Source organism: Moschus berezovskii, chromosome 14 (assembly GCF_049115385.1).
Source record: "Moschus berezovskii isolate FMDL1 chromosome 14, NW_MosBer_1.0, whole genome shotgun sequence".
Classification (NCBI taxonomy): Eukaryota; Metazoa; Chordata; class Mammalia; order Artiodactyla; family Moschidae; genus Moschus; species Moschus berezovskii.
Window position 1 is genome coordinate 86,084,685 of NC_142473.1, and position 10,926 is coordinate 86,095,610.

Consider the following 10,926-nt stretch of genomic DNA (forward strand, 5'->3'; position numbering starts at 1 on the left):
GAGGCCTTTGAGCTGGGAGTGTTTGCCGCTAGTCCGAGCTGCACTGTGGTCTGAAGCCTGGCCGGAAAGGCCCTGGGGAGCTTCTGATGGAATGAAAAGACTCAGCCAGATTTGGATCCTCAACGAACACAAGTAAAACCCGGGACAAGGTGAAGCGATGACAGAAGCGTTTGGGCTGGATAGGAAGCATCAGTCTAGCCCATCTGTGACGTTAAGCTTTGGTTTTGTCATTTTATGGTGGCCCACATGTAAACGGATGCGATTCATGTTAGTGTTTAAACGTCTGCGTATTTGGTGAGGGAGGAAACTGAGAGCACGTCGGGCCTTGCGGTCACAAGAAAGGCAGGAGTGGTGTGTACTGGGGTTGCGTGTGCGTGCTCAGTCATGTCCGAGTCTTTGTGACCCCCCCTGGACTTGTAGCCCGCCAGGCTCCTCTGTCCATGGAGTTTCCCAGGCACGGATACTGGAGTGATTTGCCATTTCCTTCTCCAGGGGGTAGTTCCGAGGCTGGGGGTAGGATAAAGATTGTGCCTTGGCCTTGAATTGTTACAGCTCCTGGTGCAGCTGTTTCTCCGGAGTTTGGGGGAGGGCGTGCAGTCCCCATCCCACCCCTACCTCCATGTAAGGTCTTTGCGTCTCTCCTCTCTTAGCCGCATCAGACCCCGAGCTGAGCCCCCATGTTACACAGCAGCTCCCGCAAGCTCGGCTTTGCACATGGTGGCGCATGCGTCAATGCTGCTCTTGCAGTTCGTCCCGTCCTCCCCTCCCCACGTGTCCACACATCCACCCTCTACATCTGCGTCTCCATTCCTGCCCTGCAAGCAGGTCCAGCAGCACCAGCGTTCTAGATTTCCTACATACGAGCTAATATACAACATGTGCGATTCTCTTTCTGACTTACTTCACTGCGTATGTCAACTCCAGATTCATCCCCGTCACAGATGACCCGATTTCACTTCTTTTTATGGCTGAGTAATATTCCTTATGGCCAAATTCAGACTTAAATTGAAGAAAGTAGGGAAAACCACTAGACCATTCAGATATGACCTAAATCAAATCCCTTATGATTATACAGTGGAAGTGAGGAATAGATTTAAGGGACTAGATCTGATAGATAGAGTGCCTGATGAACTCTGGACGGAGGTTCGTGACATTGTACAGGAGACAGGGACCAAGACCATCCCCGTGGAAAAGAAATGCAAAAAAGCGAAATGGCTGTCTGAGGAGGCCTTAAAAATAGCTGTGAAAAGAAGAGAAGTGAAAAGCAAAGGAGAAAAGGAAAGATATAAGCATCTGAATGCAGAGTTCCAAAGAATAGCAAGGAGAGATAAGAAAGCCTTCCTCAGTGATCAGTGCAAAGAAATAGAGGAAAACAACAGAATAGGAAAAACAAGAGATCTCTTCAAGAAAATTAGAGATTCCAAGGGAACATTTCATGCAAAGATGGGCTCTATAAAGGACAGAAATGGTATGGACCTAACAGAAGCAGAAGATATTAAGAAGAGGTGGCAGGAATACACAGAAGAACTGTACAAAAAAATCTTCATGACCGAGATAGTCACGATAACGTGATCACTGACCTAGAGCCAAACATCTTGGAATGTGAAGTCAAGTGGGCCTTAGAAACCATCACTATGAACAAAGCTAGTGGAGGTGATGGAATTCCAGTTGAGCTATTTCAAATCTTGAAAGATGATGTGTGAAAGTGCTGCACTCAATATGACAGCATATTTGGAAAACTCAGCAGTGGCCACAGGACTGGAAAAGGTCAGTCTTCATTCCAATCCCAAAGAAAGGCAATGCCAAAGAATGCTCAAACTACCACACAATTGCACTCATCTCACACACTAGTAAAGTCATGCTCAAAATTCTCCAAGCCAGGCTTCAGCAACATGTGAACCGTGAACTCCCAGATGTTCAAGCAGGTTTTAGAAAAGGCAGAGGCACCAGAGATCAAATTGCCAACATCCGCTGGATCATGGAGAAAGCAAGAGAGTTCCAGAAAAACATCTATTTCTGCTTCATTGACTATGCCAAAGCCTTTGACTGTGTGGATCACAATAAACTGTGGAACATTCTGAAAGAGATGGGAATCCCAGACCACCTGACCTGTCTCTTGAGAAACCTGTATGCAGGTCAGGAAGCAACAGTCAGAACTGTACATGGAACAACTGACTGGTTCCAAATAGGAAAAGGAGTGCGTCAAGGCTGTATATTGTCACCTTGCTTATTTAACTTATATGCAGAGTACATCATGAGGAACGCTGGGCTGGAAGAAGCACAAGCTGGAATCAAGATTGCTGGGAGAAATATCAATAACCTCAGATATGCAGATGACACTACCCTTATGGCAGAAAGTGAAGAGGAACTCAAAAGCCTCTTGATGAAAGTGAAAGAGGAGAGTGAAAAGGTTGGCTTGAAGCTCAACAATCAGAAAACAAAGATCATGGCATCTGGTCCCATCACTTCATGGGAAATGGAAAAACAGTGGAAACAGTGTCAGACTTTATTTTTGGGGGGCTCCAAAATCACTGCAGATGCTGATTGCAGCCATGAAATTAAAAGACGCTTACTCCTTGGAAGGAAAGTTATGACCAACCTTGATAGTATATTAAAAAGCAGAGACGTTACTTTGCCAACAAAGGTCCATCTAGTCAAGGCTATGGTTTTTCCCGTGGTCATGTATGGATGTGAGAGTTGGACTGTGAAGAAAGCTGAGCACCGAAGAATTGATGCTTTTGAACTGTGGTGCTGGAGAAGACTCTTGAGAGTCCCTTGTACCGCAAGGAGATCCAACCAGTCCATTCTGAAGGAGATCAATCCTGGGTGTTCATTGGAAGGACTGATGCTGAAGCTGAAACTGCAATACTTTGGCCACCTCATGCGATGAGTTGACTCACTGGAAAAGACTCTGATGCTGGGAAAGGTTGGGGGCGGGAGGAGAAGGGGACGACAGAGAATGAGATGGCTGGATGGCATCACCGACTCTGTGGACATGAGTTTGAGTGAGCTCCGAGAGTTGGTGATGGACAGGGAGGCCTGGCGTGCTGTGATTCATGGGGTTGCAAGGAGTCGGACACAACTGAGCGACTGAACTGAACTGAACTGAACTGAATTACATATATGCACCACCAGACGCCACCTTTAATGGTTTCAGTGCTTTTCTGAATAGGAGGAGATGCAGAAATAATTGGGATCGTAAAATCTTCTCCTGAAAACATGAAACTACCTGAAGGCCTGTCCTGCCAGTTTGTCCCAGAGCACAGAGTGCCTCACTCCTGATCTCCTGAACTGCTTTAGGGGGGTGTTGAAGGCCAGTGGCTCCAGGGGCCAGTGCCTTCATCCTTGCAGAGCCCGGTGCCAGGTGACTTTTTAGTTGGCATCCTCTCACTGGGTGGGGAGCATTTCCACGAGACTCAGTGACCCAGCTCCTCTCCCAGGCACACACACGAGGTTGTCCCTGATGCTTGCACATGACCCCTGGAGATTCTCAGCAGTTCATCAACTTCCCATGAGCAGTCCCCACGCTCAGGATGTCTTCCTTTTCACTCAGGCAAGATAGATCCAGTACAGCAGAAACAAACACAACATTGTAAAACAATTTTCCTCCAGTTAATAAAATAAAGTAAAAAAAAAATTGTCCCTCGTGAGAAGCATAGTGAGAAAAACCAAAGGACACTGGTAGAGAATAACAGTGCAGGTGGTCAGAAAGGCCGCTCTGAGGAGGACATTCAAAGGCTCAAACGTAGGGCTTCCCTAGTGGCCCAGTGGCTAAATCTCTGTGTTCCCAATGCAGGGTGTCTGGTTCAAGCCCCGGCCAAGGAACTAGATCCCAGCTGCCACAACCAAAGTTTCTGCATGTTGCAACTGAGACCCAGTGCAGCCAAATAAATAGATAAAATATTTAAAAGAATAATTATAAAGGCTCAGATCCAAAGGATGAACCAGCTGCGCAGAAAGTCAGTGAAGGAAAAGTCCTGTCACGGGAACAGAAAGGACAGAGGCAGCAAGAGTGTGCATGTTCTAGAAGGCGGGAACTCGACGGGATAGGGGAGCTGAGGAATACCAGGGCAGGCTGGACGGGAAGGCAGAAGTCAGCTGGGCCCAGCCGCACAGGCTAGACAGGCTAGAGAGCTGAGATCTCACTATGAGTGCGGAAGGGAAGTCGTTCGGGTGACTTCCCATCAGAATGGTTTTCCGTGGAAGATCAAGTCCTGTTTTTGACAGTTCTGACTGCCAAATGCAGGATGCATGGAAGAGGCAGCAGGGAAGCGTGGAAAGCAGTGAGGAAGCTGTTCAGTGGTCCCGGTGACGAAGGACTGTGGGGGGACTGGGGTCATGCCCCAGAAGAGAGAGGTGACCAGATTCAGGACACGTTCTGGAGATGTTACTGAAAGGCTTGCTGAGGGACTGGGTGGAGGTTAGTCAGTCTCCTACCACCTTCCAGCCTCATACAGAGAGCCCGAGGTGGAGATAAAGGGTTCAAATTAGGATAGAAACTTTTTAATATGTGTTTATTTATTTGGCTGCACTGGACCTTGGCTGAGGCGTGCAGGATCCTTAGTTATGTCATGCAGGGTCAAACTTGGAACATCTGCTCTGGGTGTGCAGAATCTCATATATGGTCTGGGTGTATGTACGTGTTTGGATGTTTCGACAGACAAGGGGAGAGAGAGAAAGAGAGAAGTTTATTCTGAGGAACTGATTCGCGTGATTATGGAGGCTTGGCGAGTCCTAAACCTGCTGGGGTAGGCTGGCAGGCTGGACTCAGGGGAGAATCGTTGTCAGAGCCCACAGGCTGGCTGCTGGCAGAATTTCTTCTTGTTTAGGGGCTGTCAGTCTTTCTTCAATTAAGACCATCAGCTGATTGGATGAGGCCCATCCACATTATAAGGGGTGACCTATTTACTCAAAGGCCACTGATTTAAATATTAATATCCCATTTTAAAAATGCTCCAGAGAAATACCCAAACTTCCAGAATAATGTTCGACCAATACCATTTGATTCATGAAGTTCACCATCCCAAGGTCTAACACAACACTTTGATAAATTGCTGTGAGAGTTTAAATCGCAAACTGACTTTGGAAGTGGTAGAGACATTGAAGGTGCTCACACCTTTTGACTCAGCAATGACCGTCCTGGATACAGACCCTAGAGACACCGGCCACATGCACAGTGTACTCATAGCTGCCTTGTACAGAGCTGGGAACAAGCGCCCATCCTAGAGCAGACAACACTGTGGTGTGTTCACATGACAGAGCTCTACAGGACGACGGAAATAAACGAACCACAGCTACATGCCACGATACGCACAAATCATAAAAGCACCCTGCTAGTGAGAAAACCCAGATGCTTAAGAATGAACGCTGTGATTTCATTTATATAAGCTTCCAAAATGGGCAAAACCACCGGTGTTGTTTAAGAGTGGTGACACAGGAGGCACGTGTCTAAGGAAAAGTAAGGAAGTGAGGACAGCAACATCCCCATCGTGGCTTCCTGCAGGGAGACGGGCTTGTGATTAAGAGGCGAACGGAGGACGCTTACAGCTTGACAATAATAACCTAGTTTTTGAGCAGGGTGGGGGTTCCATGGATGTGAACTTTATAATATTTGTTAAGCTGTACATTTATTTTGTGTAATTTTCTCTATGAATCACTGTAGTTTTTTAATGTTACAAACACACCAGGCGACCATTGCGGATTTCTTTTGTGTTATGTGTCTCATCATAAAATGAAATTAGGGGCTTCCATGATGGTCCAGTGGTAAAGAGTCCATGCCTCCAGTGCAAGGGATGTGGGTTCAATCCCTGGCTGGGGAACGAAGGTCCCACAGGCCGGGAGGTGAGACCGAAATATAAAAGTAAATAAAATGAAAAGTCTAGATGGGCTTGCAAGGGTGCTTGACTCAAGAACAAAGCCCGTTCATGAGCGCCCAATTTATGACCACACTAACGGGAAACAAAAATGATGGCTTTTCCTGGGACTTACGGGAAGGTAGTCATCAGCACTCAAAAGCTATCTTTCCAAATGCATTTTAAGTATTTGTCACCTGTCTTACCTAATCCTCAAAATGACCCTGTAGGGGATACAGTACAACCTCCATATCAATCAGATTCTGAAACTATGACTCCTCAGAGAGGTTAAGTCCCCCTACCCCCCCGCCTCCCCAGGACAGTTAATAAGTAGAAAAGTAAGGACTTCACCTGTGGTCCAGGGGCTAAGACTCCGAATTCCCCACGCAGGGGGCAGGGGTTCAATCCCTGACCAGGGAACTAGGCCCCACATTCGAGTTCAAAGTTCACGCGCCGCAGCTGAAAATCCTGTGTGCCGCTACTGAGACCCAGCACAGTCAAATAAATAAGAATGTTTTTTAATAAATAATTTTTTAAAGTAGAAAAACGGGATTTGAATCCGAGTCAGGGTGACTCAAAGATACATGTGCTTTCCCCTTTCTGCCCTGCATCTGACTATAGGGCCCCAGCCGGGGTAGGGGGGGAATGTGTAGCCCCTCTTCCATCTGGGAAACTCCCATTTGTGGCAAGTAACTATTTGTATGATGAGATGCTTGCAAGGTTTGTAGGGCGGAGAAAAGTCCTCAGCGGGGCTAGTGGTTACACGGGCTTCACGTCCACTTTGGGCGGCACCAGGATATTGGCTCCCTGCCACCCTTGTCAGGCAGGGATGGATGAGGGGTGGGCAGGCGGGCTGGCCCCCTGGGGCTGGGGCAGGCACTGTCATCCCGGGGGCGGGAGGTGGGAGCAGCGGGTCAAAAGAAGAAATCCCAGTCCCGGAGGAACCAGATTCACAACTGAGTAAACTGTCCTGCTGCTGCTAAGTCACTTCAGTCGTGTCCGACTCTGTGTGACCCCAGAGATGGCAGCCCACCAGGTTCTGCCATCCCTGGGATTCTCCAGGCAAGAACACTGGAGTGGGTTGCCATTTCCTTCTCCAGTGTGTGAAAGTGAAAGTGAAGTTGCTCAGTCTTGTCTGACTAGTAGCGACCCCATGGACTGTAGCCCACCAGGCTCCTCTGTCCATGGGATTTTCCAGGCAAGAGTAATGGAGTGGCTTGCCATTGCCTTTTCCAGACCTGGGTTTTCTACCCAAAAAGGTGACAGCAGAGAGTTGGAACCAAAGGTTAGAGGCATAAACCAGGCAGACAAGCCAAGCAAGCTGCTGAGTAAGGAGAGTAACTGCAGGCAGGCTGGAGGGGGCCTCCTGAAGCCGCAGGGCAGGGAGGGACCTGGCTGCTGTTCAGTCTCCAGGTCGTGTCTGACCCCTTTGGACCCCACAGACCGCAGCACGCCAGACTCCTCTGTCCATCACCAACTCCCAGAGTTTGCTCACACTCATGTCCATTGAGTCGGTGAAGCCATCCAACCGTCTCATCCTCTGTCGTCCCCTTCTCCTCCTGCCCTCAATCTTTCCCAGCATCAGGGTCTTTTCAAATGAGTCAGCTCTTCACATCAGGTGGCCAAAGGATTGGAGCTTCAGCTTCAGCATCAGCCCTTCCAATGAACACCCAGGACTAATCTCCTTTAGGACAGACTGGTTGGATCTCCTTGCGGTCCAAGGGACTCTCAAGAGTCTTCTCCAGTGCCACAGTTCAAAAGCATCAATTTTTCGGCGCTCAGCCTGGGAATCAACCCGAATGTCTCTCCGTGTGAGATCAAAGAAAGTCAGTGACACAGGCATGCACAGGAACACTAGGCAGACATAAGGAAAAATGAGGGACTACCGCCTGCAGTGATATGGAACAATGTCTGTGACTCGCAAATGAGTAAAGAAATTATGGAAGAGCAAGAATTATGTGTGTGAGAGGCAGACATAACTTCACAATAAGAGAGTCTCTAAGAATACACTTGAAACTGTTACCCGAAGCTGTATCTGCAATAATTTTTCATTTTATAAATGTCTGGATTGTTTGAAAATTTATACAAAGTACGCATGTGACGTTGTAGTGGCAATTTTGAAACCATAGTATAAAGTTTCCTTGAAAGTGAAAGTGTAACTTGCTCAGTTGTCTCAGACTCTTTGCAACTCATGGAGCCTGCCAGGACAGAGAATTTCTCTGTCCATGGAATTTTCCAGGCAAGAATACTGGAGTGGGTAGCCATTGCCTTCTCCAGGGGATCTTTCTAACCCAGAAATTGAATCTGGGTCTCCTGCACTGTAGGTGGACTCTTTACCATCTGAGCCACCAGGAAAGCCCATAAAATTTCCTTAGAAAGAAATAAATGAGCCCATTTAGAATACCCATCAGGAGTCATAACATGTTTTTATTCCAATCAGAAAAGCTTTGTTTTGCTTGACTTTCCAGAGTCTTCAAATAGGTTGTGAGTCAGGGTTTGGTGTTTGCTTCTCAGTAATTATTTGGACCTAATCCAGATTTTTGTCTTTCATTCACAACTATGTCCTACCTGTTGACTGATGGAAGATGAAAATACAGGGTTTTATTTCATTGTGATAACACTTAACATGAGGTTTAGTCTCTTAAATTTTGTTTAAGTGTACATTGGTGTGAGCTATAAGCACAATGTTGTACAGCAGATTTCTAGAACTTGTTCATCTTTTTTTTTTTTTTGCTGTGGCTTGTGGGGTTTTAGTTCCCTGACAAAGGATTGAACCTGCACCCTCAGCAGTGAAAGCATGGAGTTCTACCCGCTGGACCACCAGGGAATTCCCAAGGGCTTGTTCTTCTTACTTAACTGAAGTTTTACGCCTATGGATCGGTAATTCTCCATCCCCGTCTCGCACCAAGTCCGGTAACTACCATTCCAGTCTCTGAAGTTACGGATTTGACTACTCGAGATGTCGTGCGTAAGTGGAATCAGCCAATCCTTGTCTATGGCTGGCTTCTTTCACTCAGCATGATGTCCTCAAGGCCCACTCCTGTGGTCTCGTGTTATAGAATATCCTTCTTTTTTTTCACGGCTGAATATTTCTCCATTGTATGTACACATCACGTTCCCTGGAAAGTTGAGTAGGAAACAGCCCTCAGGGGACAGCGTGGTGAGAAGATGTGAAGGAGTATTGGCTGCAGACCCTCCCCCGGCCATCACCCTCGGCTGCCAACCCTGGCCTTCCGCTGAGAAGACTGAAGGAAATCAGCGATGAGGCTCTGTCAGCGCTCCGCCCTTCCTCACAAAGCATCCACCCCCCACCCAAGGGAGAGCTGCGGGTAGGGGCCGGGCTGCCCCGGTGGCACTGTGCTTCTTTCTCCTGGCCCTTCCCCTCCAGAAAAAAATAAAATAAAAACAGGAAAGCTAAGACACAGCCTTCAGAATGGCAGAAACATGATTTCCACACAAACATACAACAAGACCATTAATGAGACAACCGTCAGATTGACAGAGCAGGTTTAAAGAACAATGCAAGAAGCTGGTGTGAGTATGTGCGCGCGCGTGCGTCCGTGTGTATGTGGTTGATTAGGTGGTGTGTTGTCGCACATACAGAAGAGAGATGGTTGGATTAAGTCATACACGTCCTACATAAAGCTGTGCATCTGGTCTACCCAGCAGGGCTAATATAGAAGAGATGTTTCCACCTCACTCGCCTCTCTGGCAGACAGAAAAGATTTGCATCTTATCCTTTTTTGTCAGGCCAGCATCTGACATTACAGACCCTGGGCCCTGATCCATAGTAAATAAGAAATGAGGGGCTTCCCTGGTGGTTCAGGGGTTGAGACTCTGGGCTCCCAATGCAGGGGACCCAGGTTCAACCCCTGATCAGGGAACTAGATCCCACAGGCTGCAATTAAGACCTAGTGCAACCAGATAAATAAAAGTAAATTTAAAAAAAAGAAAGAAAGAAAATTTTATTCTCTTTGAATGGTGTTCCTCAGACAGGACTCTGAAAAGAGGAGCGAGACCCAGCGCCCAAGGCAGTCTTTGTGTGTAGTCAGCTGAGCTCCCTACGTCGGTACTCTCTGTGAGTGAGACGAGGAGCTAGTTGTCCGAACGATTCTCTGTGTTCTGAGAGTCTGGTGACCCTGAGTCTTCTGCCCTAATCCCAGCTTTTGGGGAATTCTTCTTCTGAGGAGAACTGCAGGCGTGCAGGTTGTGAGAAAGCCTTCACCCGTAGCAGTTGGTACCTTCTGTATCTGAGGGTGGACTGCAGAGAAAACAAAAAGATAAAACGCTTTACAGAAAGAGCTTCAGTGCAAACTTGAATTTATCCAACACCAGGAACCCCGCAGGGAGGAGAAGCCATCACACACATGCAGGGAAAAGGGCCTCCTGTGAGCTTATCCCTCCTCAGCCATTGGAAGGGAAGGTTCTCATGACAGAGAATCCCTGGACTTGCTGAGCCACAGAAGCCCGAGAACACGAGTGGGTGGCTGTTCCCTTCTCCAGCGGATCTTTCCAGCCCAGGGATTGAACCCAGGTCTCCCGCGTGGCAGGTGGATTCTTTATCAGCTGAGCACAAGGAAAGCCCAAGAATACTGGAGTGGGTAGCCTATGCCTTCTCCAGCGGATCTTCCCGACCTGGAAATCAAACCAGGATCTCCTGTATTGCAGGCAGATTCTTTACCAACTGAGCTATGAGGGAAGCCATCCGATTGCCCACACTAAGGCAATCACCCAGATTAAGATAACCTCAGGCCATTCACAGTGGAAAAGGGCTTCAGCTTGGTTCCCAATTTCATCAGGCAAGACAGTAGCCACAAAGCAGAGACACCCTTTAAATGTGCAGAAGAGACGGCTTTGGCCAAAGAGCTGAGAAGTCTGAAGGCGCTTGGGAAGACCTCTGCGCTGGTCCTTGTCTGCCCTGAGACCCTGGTGCACCGAGCTCCGCGGTCCTGCGGCCGGACACAGGATGTCCGCTCTGCTGCCAGCTGCAGACCGGCTCACGGCCTGTGCCAGGAATGCACAGGGGTGAACGCCACGTCTGGAGCTCAGACAGACGTGGCCCACAGCCTGGCTC